The sequence below is a fragment of the Musa acuminata genome, chromosome BXJ1-1, assembly GCF_036884655.1.
Source record: "Musa acuminata AAA Group cultivar baxijiao chromosome BXJ1-1, Cavendish_Baxijiao_AAA, whole genome shotgun sequence".
In the NCBI taxonomy this organism is placed as follows: Eukaryota; Viridiplantae; Streptophyta; class Magnoliopsida; order Zingiberales; family Musaceae; genus Musa; species Musa acuminata.
Window position 1 is genome coordinate 8,464,896 of NC_088327.1, and position 13,748 is coordinate 8,478,643.

The following is a 13,748-nucleotide window of genomic DNA, read 5'->3' on the forward strand; positions in this document are numbered from 1 at the left end:
TCGTACATTATTAGATATGGTACGGTCCATGATGAGTTTCGCTGACCTACCCATCTCATTCTGGGGATATGCCCTAGAAACCGCAGCTTACCTTCTGAACAGAGTTCCAACTAAGTCGGTAGTGTCTACACCATATGAGATATGGAAAGGGAAGAAGCCTGATCTTAAAGTTGTTAAGATTTGGGGCTGTTCTGCCCATGTTAAAAGACACAACCCCGATAAGTTAGAATCAAGGACAGAGCGATGCAAATTTGTGGGATACCCCAAGGAAACTTGTGGGTATTATTTCTATCATCTCGAGGACCAAAAGGTCTTTGTAGCTAAGAGAGCAGTGTTCCTTGAGAAGGAACACATTCTTGGCGGAGACAATGGGAGAATGATAGAGTTGAGCGAAGTTAGGGAACCAAGCTCAAGCACCACTCTACAGCCCGAGTCTGTTCAGGTACCTAATACACAAGTATCAACTTTACGCAGGTCTGATAGAGTATCCCATCCTCCTGAGAGATATGTGGGACATATTAGAGCAGAGGATGTAGAGGATATTGATACCTACGAGGAGGCTATTATGAGTATAGACTCCGGGAAGTGGAAAGAAGCCATGAATTCTGAGATGGATTCTATGTACTCCAATAAGGTTTGGAACCTAGTTGATGCACCCGAAGGTATTGTACCCATCGGTTGCAAGTGGATCTTTAAGAAAAAGATCGGAGTAGATGGAAAGGTAGAGACCTATAAAGCAAGGCTAGTGGCTAAGGAGTATCGTCAAAGGCAAGGTGTTGACTACGACGAAACTTTCTCACCCGTAGCAATGCTAAAATCCATCAGAATTCTATTGGCTATTGCAGCACACTATGATTATGAGATCTGGCAGATGGATGTGAAAACCGCATTCCTCAACGGGAACCTGGAGGAGGAGGTGTATATGATGCAACCTGAGGGATTCGTGTCCAAGAACTGCCCAGATAAGGTGTGTAGGTTGCTTAGATCCATTTATGGACTAAAGCAAGCTTCCCGAAGTTGGAACATAAGATTTGATGAGGCAATCAGATCTTATGACTTCGTTAAGAACGAAGATGAGCCTTGTGTGTACAGAAAGGTAAGAGGGAGCGCTATCACCTTTTTGGTGTTATATGTGGATGACATCCTCATCATTGGGAATGACGTAGGAATGCTATCCACAGTAAAGACTTGGTTATCTAGACACTTCTCCATAAAGGACTTAGGGGAAGCATCTTATATCTTGGGGATTAGAATCTATAGAGATAGATCCAAGAGGATGCTTGGCTTGTCCCAGTCCAGGTACATAATAACCATTGTCAAAAGGTTTGGCATGGAAAATTCCAAAGGGCAAACATGAATATGATACCTTATGCTTCAGCAATAGGGTCTATCATGTATGCCATGCTATGTACTAGGCCTGATATAGCGCATGCTCTGAGTGTCACGAGCAGGTATCAGGCGGATCCAGGCTTGGAGCACTGGAAAGCAGTAAAGTGTATCCTTAAGTACTTGAGAAGGACTAAGGATCTTTTACTAGTATATGGAGGCAATAGCCTTAAGGTTGAAGGCTACACTGACTCAAGTTTTCAGTCTGATGTCGATGATAGCAAGTCGAATTCAGGATATGTGTTTACCTTGAATGGAGGAGCAGTGTGCTGGAAGAGTTCCAAGCAAGATACCACTGCTGACTCGACCACAGAGGCGGAGTACATTGCTACATCAGATGCAGCAAAGGAGGGAGTCTGGGTGAAGAAGTTCATCACAGATTTGGGAGTCGATACAGATAGCGACAAGTCGACTTCCTTATATTGCGACAACTATGGGGTGATTACTCAAATAAGGGAACCCGGGTCTTATCAGAAGTGTTCTGAGGAGGTTCCAGCTTATAAGAGAGATCGTGACCCGAGGAGATGTAGCAGTGGAAAGAGTTCCATCCGAAGATAACATTGCAGATCCACTGACAAAGCCGTTGTCTCAGATTGTCTTTGAGCGTCACAGGGGTCTGATGGGGATCAGACACATAGGTGATTGGCTTTAGGTCAAGTGGGAGATTGCTAGTCATAGGTGCCCAGCAAGCCAATCACGTGAGTGATGGCACGTGTGACTTGATACAGAATCTTTTTGCTTATTATATTTTGGCGTATATCACTTTATAACAATTGCATATGTGCATATATATATTGTGATGTCCTTGGATTTGTGCAATGGGAATCGGATCATGATGAGATCACGATAATGAGATCGATTCACCTTTAAACACATATCCTAAATAATCCCGGTCATAGGTTACTCGAGAAGGACATCGTGATAACCGGATAGACTGGTGTGCTGTATACCCGTCCATATGATGGATGCAGCTGGTCTCATAGCTGCTCGTGTAGGGACACTAGGGATACAGTACAGGTGCTCATTGGAGAATGAGTTCACTGATTGATCCGCTTACGGAATGCTGGATGGTTGATGATGCCTTATTGTCAGACAGCGATTCCGTAGTCCTAGTGGTGTATCTGGTCCTTAGACTTGAGACACCAAGGATGTCCTGTATGAGTGCTCCACTCTTTGATACCAGACTTATAGGTTTGGCTGTTCCCAGATCTAGTACAGCTGGTCATTGGGAGTGGTAGTCGACCTTACGAGGGCTATTGAGTGTCAATAGAGGATCATCCACTCTCGGCGTCATGAGAGGAATATCCTATGTGTTCTTGCTCAGACAAATCCCTGGCCAGGGTCATTCGGGTTGAGAGAGAAAGAGTTCTCCGGGAGAATCCGATTAGAGCGAGACTCGAGTAGAAACCGTATGGGTCTGACAGCACCATGCTCGATATACGGTCTCTGGGATATTAGATGGATGAGGGACTATAGGTACATGGTAACTGAGGACAGACAGGTCCAATGGATTGGATTCCCCTGTATCGTCTGGGGACTACGGCGTAGTGGCCTAGTACTTCCGTAGTCGATGAGTCGAGTGAATTATTACAGAGATAATAATTCACTAAGTTAGAAGGAGTTCTGACAGGTATGACTCACGGCCAGCTCGATATTGGGCCTAGAGGGTCACACACATATGGTAGGCATTGCGATGAGTAGAGGTTCGGATATGAGATATCCGACGGAGCCCTTGTCTTATTGGATGCAGATCCAATACCCACTAGGGAAAGGACCCATTAGGGTTTTGACACGGGATCTCTATAAATAGGAGGGATTCACAGCCTCATAGGCTAGAGTCTTTGCTTGCCCTTCCTATTCTCCTCTCCCTCTCCACCTCAGAGTAGGCCTGGAGTTTTGAGGAGCGTCGTCGCAACCCTGCTGTGTGGATCACCGCTAGAGAGGAGGACGCTTGACCTCCTTCACCCTCTCCTAAGGATCTGCAAGGAAACAGGGATATACGATCTCCCTAGGTAACACAATCTCTATACGCAGTTTTGTGTTTTGCGGATTTTGCGCACCAATCTTCGCACGACGACGAACATCTTTTTGGGAATCTGGGATTTGTTTTTCTTGTTCTTCCGCTGCGCATATGATGTCGCCCCCTCAATGATTTCCCAACACAACGCAGGCGGGGTGACCGTGCAAGTGTCTCAGGGGGCGTAGAGCCGAGGGCCGAGGAGCACAACGCAGGCGGGGTGACCGCGCAGGTGTGTCTCGGGAGGCGTAGAGCCGAGGGCCGAGGAACACAACGCAGGCGGGGTGACCGCGCAGGTGTGTCTCGGGAGGCGTAGAGCCGAGGGCCGAGGAGCACAACGCAAGCGGGGTGACCGCGTTGGTGTGTCTCGGGAGGCGTAGAGCCGAGGGCCGAGGAACACAACGCAGGCGGGGTGACCGCGCAGGTGTGTCTCGGGAGGCGTAGAGCCGAGGGCCGAGGAACACAACGCAGGCGGGGTGACCGCGCTGGTGTGTCTCGGGAGGCGTAGAGCCGAGGGCCGAGGAACACAACGCAGGCGGGGTGACCGCGCAGGTGTGTCTCGGGAGGCGTAGAGCCGAGGAGCTCTGCTTTTAAGTTTGGCGGTGGCGGGGGCCGAAAAGTTACCGCATTTAATTTTATTCTCCGAAGGGGGGGGGGGGGGGGCTGGCCGCACGTCACCGGGCGTCGAGGTCGAGGCGTCCGGCTGCTGCCGCTTCCACGGGGTCGCCACATCAAGCCTTCATTAAGGCGGGGCGTCTTTGGGTGTCTTCCAATGCGACGCGACGGCTACGCGCGTGCGCGGTTGAGCTGCCGCCCGCTCTTGGGAGTCGAAGGGGCCCTGGCTGTGGCGGGACATCGTCTTTAAATAGCGAACGCCAGGATCTTCCTCCATCTTTTGCTGCAGTGTTTTCTCCTTCGAGCTCCGTCGTTGCCTCCCCAGTTCTCTTCCTCGCCCCCTGCGTAGCTTTTTCCCTCTTCCCAAGGTCAGTGGAGATGCCGTCCTCTTCTTCTTCTTCCTCCTCCTCTCCATCTTCTTCTCCTTCCCCTATCCTCGGGGCTGGGGAGGGGAATCCCCCTTCGTCCCACGTTGAGTCTTCGGACGAGGAGGCGGCACGAGCCCTCGAGGCTTTGATGTGGCCGCATGACCTGGACTCCGTTGTGAGCGGGCCTTTGCTGGAGGAACTCCGGGGGCGCTACGGTATCCCGGAGGATTACATCCTCAGTGCTCCCGAGCCGGGGCAACGGGCGTATGATCCGGTCCCGAAGGGCTTCGCCCTGTCCCTTGATGCCCTGGAAGCGGGCCTGCGTTTCCCTCTCCATCCCCTCATCGTCTCTTGCCTATCCCTTTGGCGGATTTCATCGTCGCAAGTGGCACCAAATTCTTGGCGTTACTTGGTGGCATTCCTGGGGGAATGTTATTATGCCGACATCACCCCTTCCCTCGACCTCTTTCTCTCTTGTTATCGTCTTTGCAAGGGTTTGGGCGGCTACTTCCTATCGGCCCGATCGGGTTTTCGCGTCGGGGGGGCCCCTTCCAGTAACAAGGGGTGGAAGGGGAGGTTTTTCTATGTTAGCTGCGCACAGGATTAGGGCTTCGGGGTTCGATGGTCCGCGAGGACGATTGATAACACCACCCCCTGTCTGGGCGGCGCAGAGCGCCGAGCTCTAGGGAGGCTCAGGGAGATCCTCCCTAGGTCGCAGGCCATCCAGACCATGACCGAACAGTGGCTGGTCGAGGCGGGCCTTAGCCCGATGCCTCTGGGTACGTTTTAACGACATTTGGTTTGGGTTTTGCGTAGCTGATTTTTGGTACTGACCCGTTCCGTTTCTTGCAGAAATGGTGAATCTCCGTACATTTCTGGAGGTTCAGGCGCCGCAACCCCCTGTTTCCGCTTCGCCGGCCGACCCGGAGCTTTCTCCCCCAGCTCTGCCGGCCGCCCCGCAACCTGGTACGGAGGAGGCTCCGTTGGAGGTCGAGGCTGAGCGCCCTTCGAAGAAGGCGAAGGCAACCCCGTCGAGGGGTCCCGAGGCGGGCCATCGTCGCGGCGGGGCCGGACCTAGCCGGCGGACAACTGGGAAGGGCCCGCGCCCTGTCTCTGTGCGCGACTTGTGCCGTCTCCCAGCCGGAGATGGGGGGTCGTTCTTGACGCAGTGGGCGAGCGAGACCCCGCTCGCCGAGTCCAGCAAGCCCCTGGTGGCGCGCTGGGAGGGCTTGACCCGAGGAGATAGGGTATGGGCCGGAGGGGATCTCTCCGCGGCGTTCCTCCGGGGCGCGCTCCATCCCGACATGGCTCGGGACGCGTACACTCTTCCTTCGGATGCGCTGCTCCACAAGTCTGCCCAGTCATTGACCTGGGTACGTATGTTCTCGTCTTTGGGTTTTGTCCGTCCAACGCCGTCCTTCTTGACCCGATATTCCTCGTGCAGGGCCTCCATTATGCGACGGCCCTGATGGACAGGGTGCGCGACGCCGGTCGGGTCGTTGGGGGCCTCGTCAGCCGCAATGCCGAGCTCCTCCGCCAGGTCGAGGAGGTTCGAGCCGGATCTGGTCCGGAGGCCGTGGCGGCTGCCGAGCAGCGGTCGACCGAGTTGGAAGCGGAGGCGGTGCGCCTCCGGTCAGAGCTCGAGGCCTCCAAGGAGGCAAACGAGGGGCTCCAGAAGCCGATAAGGGTGGAGCGGACCGAGCTCCGCCTGGTGAAGGCGGAGGCGAGCGCCCTCAGCAAAAAGCTGGAGGTCGCGAAGACCGAGGTCGCGATGGCCTCGGAAGCGCTGGCGGAGGAGGCCCGAATTCGTCCCGTAAAAGACAAGGAGCTCCTCGAGGCATACAAGAAGTCGAAGGGGTTTGAGCTCGGGTTGACGCGGACGGGGCGGGTATCCTTCGAATACGGGTACCGAATCGCCACGTCTCGTTTCCGCGCTTGCCACCCTGGTCTCGAGGTGGAGGAGAACCCTTTCACTCCCCACCCTGAGGACCAAGGGGTGGACATGCCCGAGGAGATCCCCTTCGATGACCGCCTGGAGGAGTCCTTGTAAGGGGTCCTGTATTTTGTTTCGTTGGTCGGTTGGTTTTGTAAGTCGGGTCCTGTGTCTTGTTTTTGCCATCTTCAATAAAGAGAGATTTTTCGACTTTGCTGTTCCTTTCTTCTTTTCCTAGGCGAGCACTTCTTCCTTCGGGAGGGGGTCCTTCTTCTAACGAAAAAAAGGGGCTTGTTTCAAATGAAAAACTTCTTGAGGTTCCCGACGTTCCAGGTCCTTGGTAAAGGAGAACCGTTCAATGACATGAGTCGGTAAGTACCCGGTCGGACTGCCTCGGCGATCCGATAAGGTCCTTCCCATTTGGGGGCCAGCTTCCCCCTGGTTCGGGACGGGATGCTGACCTCGGCCTTTCGGAGGACCAGATCGCCTAACTTTATCGGTCGAGGTCGTACTTTCTTGTTGTAGACCCTGGCGACGGCTCTCTGGTGAGGGAGGGCCTTTAAGTGCGCGTCGGCGCGTCGCTCCTCGAGCACGTCGAGGCTGGCGCGAAGCCCTTCGTTCGAGGCTTCCTCATCGTAGCTCTTCGTCCGAAGGGTGGTGACAGCCAGCTCGGGAGGAAGGACAGCTTCGGTCCCGAACGTCAGGTTGTATGGGGATTCTCCGGTTGCGGTCTTAGGAGTGGTGCGTAGCGACCATAGCACACTAGGGAGCTCGTCCGTCTAGGCTGATCGGGCCGCAGACACTCTTCTCTTGAGGCCGTCCAAGATGGATCGGTTGGTTACCTCCGCCAGCCCGTTCGTCTGGGGGTGGGCCACCGAACTGAACCTCAGTTGAATGCCGTGACCGGCGCAGAATTCTCGGAACCCTCTGCCGGCGAACTGAGGTTCGTTGTCGGTGATAATGGCCTTGGGCAACCCAAACCGAGTTACCAGGTTCTTCCACACGAACTTCTCCATTTGTCGTTCCGTTATCGTCGCCAGTGGCTCGGCCTCGACCCATTTTGTGAAGTAGTCTACTCCTACAATTATGTACTTCCGCTATCCAGAAGCCGGTGGGAAGGTCTGTTGGGAAATCATTGGGGGGCGACATCATATGCGCAGCGGAAGAACAAGAAAACAAAAATCCCCGAATCCCAAAAAGATGTTCGTCGTCGTGCGAAGATTGGTGCGCAAAAAATCCGCAAAACACAAAACTGCGTATAGAGATTGTGTTACCTAGGGAGATCGTATATCCATGTTTCCTTGCAGATCCTTAGGAGAGGGTGAAGGAGGTCAAGCGTCCTCCTCTCTAGCGGTGATCCACACAGCAGGATTGCGACGACGCTCCTCAAAACTCCAGGCCTACTCTGAGGTGGAGAGGGAGAGGAGAATAGGAAAGGCAAGCAAAGACTCTAGCCTATGAGGCTGTGAATCCCTCCTATTTATAGAGATCCCGTGTCAAACCCTAATGGGTACTTCCCTAGTGGGTATTGGATCTGCATCCAATAAGACAAGGGCTCCGTCGGATATCTCATATCCGAACCTCTACTCATCGCAATGCCTACCATATGTGTGTGACCCTCTAGGCCCAATATCGAGCTGGCCGTGAGTTATACCTGTCAGAACTCCTTCTGACTGAGTGAATTATTATCTCTGTAATAATTCACTTGACTCATCGACTACGGACGTACTAGGCCACTACGCCGTAGTCCCCAAACGATACAGGGGAATCCAATCCATTGGACTTGTCTGTCCTCAGTTACAATGTACATATAGTCCCTCATCCATCTAATATCCCAGAGACCGTATATCGAGCATGGTGCTGTCAGACCCATACGGTTTCTACTCGAGTCTCGCTCTAATCGGATTCTCCCGGAGAACTCTTTCTCTCTCAACCCGAATGACCCTGGCCAGGGATTTGTCTGAGCAAGAACACATAGGATATTCCTCTCATGACGCCGAGAGTGGATGATCCTCTATTGACACTCAATAGCCCTCGTAAGGTCGACTACCACTCCCAATGACCAGCTGTACTAGATCTGGGGACAGCCAAACCTATAAGTCTAGTATCAAAGAGTGGAGCACTCATACAGGACATCCTTGGTGTCTCAAGTCTAAGGACCAGATACACCACTAGGACTACGGAATCACTGTCTGACAATAAGGCATCATCAACCATCCAGCATTCCGTAAGCGGATCAATCAGTGAACTCATTCTCCAATGAGCACCTGTACTGTATCCCTAGTGTCCCTACACGAGCAGCTATGAGACCAGCTGCATCCATCATATGGACGGGTATATAGCACACCAGTCTATCCGGTTATCACGATGTCCCTCTCGAGTAACCTATGACCGGGATTATTTAGGATATGTGTTTAAAGGTGAATCGATCTCATTATCGTGATCTCATCACGATCCGATTCCCATTGCACAAATCCAAGGACATCACAATATATATATATGCATTTATGCAATAGTTATAAAGTGATATACGCCAAAATATAATAAGCAAAAAGATTCTGTATCAAGTCACACGTGCCATCACTCACGTGATTGGCTTGCTGGGCACCTATGACTAGCAATCTCCCACTTAACCTAAAGCCAATCACCTAAAGCCAATCACCTATGTGTCTGATCCCCATCAGACTCCTGTGACGCTCATAGACAATCTGAGACAACGGCTTTGTCAGTGGATCTGCAATGTTATCTTCGGATGGAACTCTTTCCACTACTACATCTCCTCGGGTTACGATCTCTCTTATAAGCTGGAACCTCCTCATAACACTTCTGATGAGACCCGGGTTCCCTTATTTGAGTAATCACCCCATAGTTGTCGCAATATAAGGAAGTCGACTTGTCGCTATCTGTATCGACTCCCAAATCTGTGATGAACTTCTTCACCCAGACTCCCTCCTTTGCTGCATCTAATGCGGCAATGTACTCCGCCTCTGTGGTCGAGTCAGCAGTGGTATCTTGCTTGGAACTCTTCCAGCACACTACTCCTCCATTCAAGGTGTACACATACCCTGAATTCGACTTGCTATCATCGACATCAAACTGAAAACTTGAGTCAGTGTAGCCTTCAACCTTAAGGCTATTACCTCCATATACTAGTAAAAGATCCTTAGTCCTTCTCAAGTACTTAAGGATACACTTTACTACTTTCCAGTGCTCCAAGCCTGGATCCGCCTGATACCTGCTCGTGACACTCAGAGCATGCGCTATATCAGGCCTAGTACATAGCATGGCATAAATGATAGACCCTATTGCTGAGGCATAAGGTATCATATTCATGTTTGCCCTTTGGAATTTTCCATGCCAAACCTTTTGACAATGGTTTCTATGTACTTGGACTGGGACAAGCCAAGCATCCTCTTGGATCTATCTCTATAGATTCTAATCCCCAAGATATAGGATGCTTCCCCTAAGTCCTTTATGGAGAAGTGTCTAGATAACCAAGTCTTTACTGTAGATTGCATTCCTACATCATTCTCAATGATGAGGATGTCATCCACATATAACACCAAAAAGGTGATAGCGCTCCCACTTACCTTCCTGTATACACAAGGCTCATCTTCGTTCTTAACGAAGTCATAAGATCTGATTGCCTCATCAAATCTTATGTTCCAACTTCGGGAAGCTTGCTTTAGTCCATAAATGGATATAAGCAACCTACACACCTTATCTGGGCAGTTCTTGGACACGAATCCCTCAGGTTGCATCATATACACCTCCTCCTCGAGGTTCCCGTTGAGGAATGCGATTTTCACATCCATCTGCCAGATCTCATAATCATAGTGTGCTGCAATAGCCAATAGAATTCTGATGGATTTTAGCATTGCTACGGGTGAGAAAGTTTCGTCGTAGTCAACACCTTGCCTTTGACGATACCCCTTAGCCACTAGCCTTGCTTTATAGGTCTCTACCTTTCCATCTACTCCGATCTTTTTCTTAAAGATCCATTTGCAACCGATGGGTACAATACCTTCGGGCGCATCAACTAGGTTCCAAACCTTATTGGAGTACATAGAATCCATCTCAGAATTCATGGCTTCTTGCCACTTCCCGGAGTCTATACTCATAATAGCCTCCTCGTAGGTCTGAGGATCAATATCCTCAGCATCCTCTCCTCTAATATGTCCCACATATCTCTCAGGAGGATGAGATACTCTATCAGACCTGCGTGATACGAAGAGCAGCTTCTGATGAACAACTTGATGATGTTTAGCTGTTATGTATATTTTCTTTCTTGTCACTAGGGATTCAATTACAACTGGAATTTTGTATTGTTTATGATGCCATGTAGTGTTTTCCTACGAAGAACAATTTTTCTGTTTAGATTAAATATTTTGGTAATCCAATATAATTTCCTATTCATGAAGACACCATGATAATTGTTACGGCAAGTAACTTTTTTAGCCGTGACCTCGGGGTCGACGCGGCTGGTTCAGGGCTCCGGATGACGGGGATCAGACGCGGCTCCTTCTTTGGACGTTGTGGTAGCTGAGGCAGGAGATCCGGCTCAGAAAGTTCCACGGTGCCGGATGTATTCAGTAGCGGCCGAGTACCTGCACACAGGTCGGGTCGGTAGCTCGGCCCGACCCCTCCGACGGTCTAGTCAGTGGTAGCGAAGAGGTGTTTTTTGTGAGGTTCTCCTCCCCCCCTTTGCCCGTTGGGGGCCAGGGGGCATTTATAAGTGGGTTTGATGTTACCTGATGCGCCATCCTGCTGGAGCAGGGCCGTACCTCTGATGGAGCCTGTGGACGTCGTGGGCGTTGCGTGGAAGGTCGAGCAGCCGCAGGGTATGGGGGGTGTCAGTCAGCGCCTTCTCCCTCCTCGGCCGATCATGCGGGGTCAGCCGAGGAGGTCGTTTGAGTACGATGGTGTGGGTGCGCGTCGTGTCGCCGTTAATGCTCGCTTTGGGGCAGTGTGCCACGCAGGGTGTCCGACGTGGGGGGTGTATTACGTCAAATCCGGGGTGTCATGTCAAATCAATTTTTTACCCCTATCAATAATAACATTTATAAGTTGTAGCTTCACTTGCACCAAGATATTTATATTTGTCTTACTCGTATTCATGCCCTTGCATATATTAAAATATTATATTTATCTATTTAAAAATTAACCTTATTTATCTTGCCAAATTATAGTATCAATCATATATATATATATATATATATATATATATATATATATATATATATATATATATATATATATATATATATATATATATATATATATATATATATATATATATATATATATATATATATGATCATTGCTAACGAGGAGGACAGTTGATCTCTTTCATCCTCTTTCATAGTAAGTTTTCAAAGATATACGATCTCCCTATGTAGTTTTTGATTTTGCGCCAATGCGAGATCGAAAGTAGATGAAAAAAAGGGGGGGGGGGGTGGGGCCGCTACAGCAAAGCATGTTCCCGAGTTATAAATTTTGGCCAGTCATGTGCCTGAGTTATGAATCTTGGCCAAAGAGTGTTCGAGTTGTGCACTTCGGTCAAACAGTGCTCGAGTTGTGCACCTCGGTCAAACAGTGCTCAAGTTATATACCTCGGCCAAATAGTACCCGAGTGGTGTACCTCGACCAAACAGTACCCCAGTGGTGCACCTCAGCCAAATAGTGTTTAAGTTCATCTTAGCCAAACAGTGTTCGAGCCATGCATCTCAACCAAATAGTGTCCAAGTCATGCACCTTGGCCAACCAATGCCTAAGTCGTGCACCTCCGCCAATGAGTCTCAAAGTCATGCACCTCGGCCAAATAGTGCACCTTAGCCAAAGAGTGTCTACAGTGCCCGAGTCGTGCACCTCCACCAAAGAGTATTTGAGTCATGCACCTCGGCCAAAGAGTGTCCGAGTCATACACATCGGCCAAACAGTGCCCAAGTTATGCACCTCTGCCAAATTGTAATCATCGATAATTTTTTTCCTTAACATAAATTAATTACTATAAATGATATATTACTTTATTATTTACTTCTATATTTGTATATTATAGTTAAGGAAATGATTAGATTTGGTTTCCTTAATCATGGATAAGTTAGGAATTCTATTAATCAATTAAATTATTAATTGATTTATTTCCTAATGAGTGATTTGATATTTAGGAAGTAAATAGTTTACATTCCATTTTTATGTGTGAACTATAAGAAATAAATATTATATTACTTTTTTTGTGTGTGAAAGCAAATGTAAAATAAATTAAGAATAAAAATTAAATTATTACTTACCTTTTAGGGAGATCTTATCTTCTCCTATATAAGGGGATTATTCATCCATCATTCTTTACTAGGCCTAACAATAGGAGGATTGAGGAGATGACTTTTTGGGAAGATGATATTAAGGAAGGGATAATCGAAAAGAGGTAGGATCCTTTCTTTTTAATTAGCTTTGATTTGTATTTTGAAATCTTGACATTGAGATTATTACAATTTTATAATGAATAATGATATTTTAATTTCAAATTTTCATGATTTTTGAATAATAATAATTGATTTGTGATGTTAAACTGATTATTTGATTTGTATTGATCTTTTAAGCTTAAGGGAATTTTAATATTGATTTAATTATTAAAATTTGTATTTAGTATAATAGTTCTAATTTATTTAATTAGTTATATCTATATTTCAAGAATTATGTATGAGTTTCTGTAATGTAATTAGTTTTAAATTTTAGATCATGAATTTAAAGATTTAATTAATGTATTTGAATAATTCTTTAATAATTTTAAATATTAAAATCTAATTTGATAAGAGGAGTTTAATTGGGGTCTGACTTGAGTCAAGTTGATCGATTAGATCGAATCGACTCAGACCATGTGATTATGTACAACCTAGCTTATGTGACTAAGTACAACCTAGCCCATGTGGTCAGGTATGACCCAACCCATGTGGCTAGGTACGATCTAATCCATATGGCCATATATGACCCAGCCCATGCGGTAAGGTACGACCCAACTATATGATTAGGCATGGACCAGCTCATGTGGCTAGATACAATCCAGTCCATGTGGCCATGTATAACCCAACTCATATGGTAAGGTATGACTCAACCATGTGGCTAAGCATGAGCCAACTTATGTGGCTAGGTACAACTCAGTCTAAGTGGTCAGATACGACCTCAACTCATGTGTCTATGATCAATTCGTGAGCCGAGCATGGCTTAGTTCAATGGTAAGGCCCAGCCCAACTTATAAGTGAGGCTTAGCCTAGTCCAGGAAGTTAAGCCTGCCCAGCTACGCGGTTGATATTAGACATATCATCGCTCCTTTTATATAGCCCGTCGTACCTCAACTCAACCTAGTATTTGGAACAGGTATATGCAATGTATATGACCCGCCCAAGACTTAGGTGGGTTGGTTCGGTTTGGG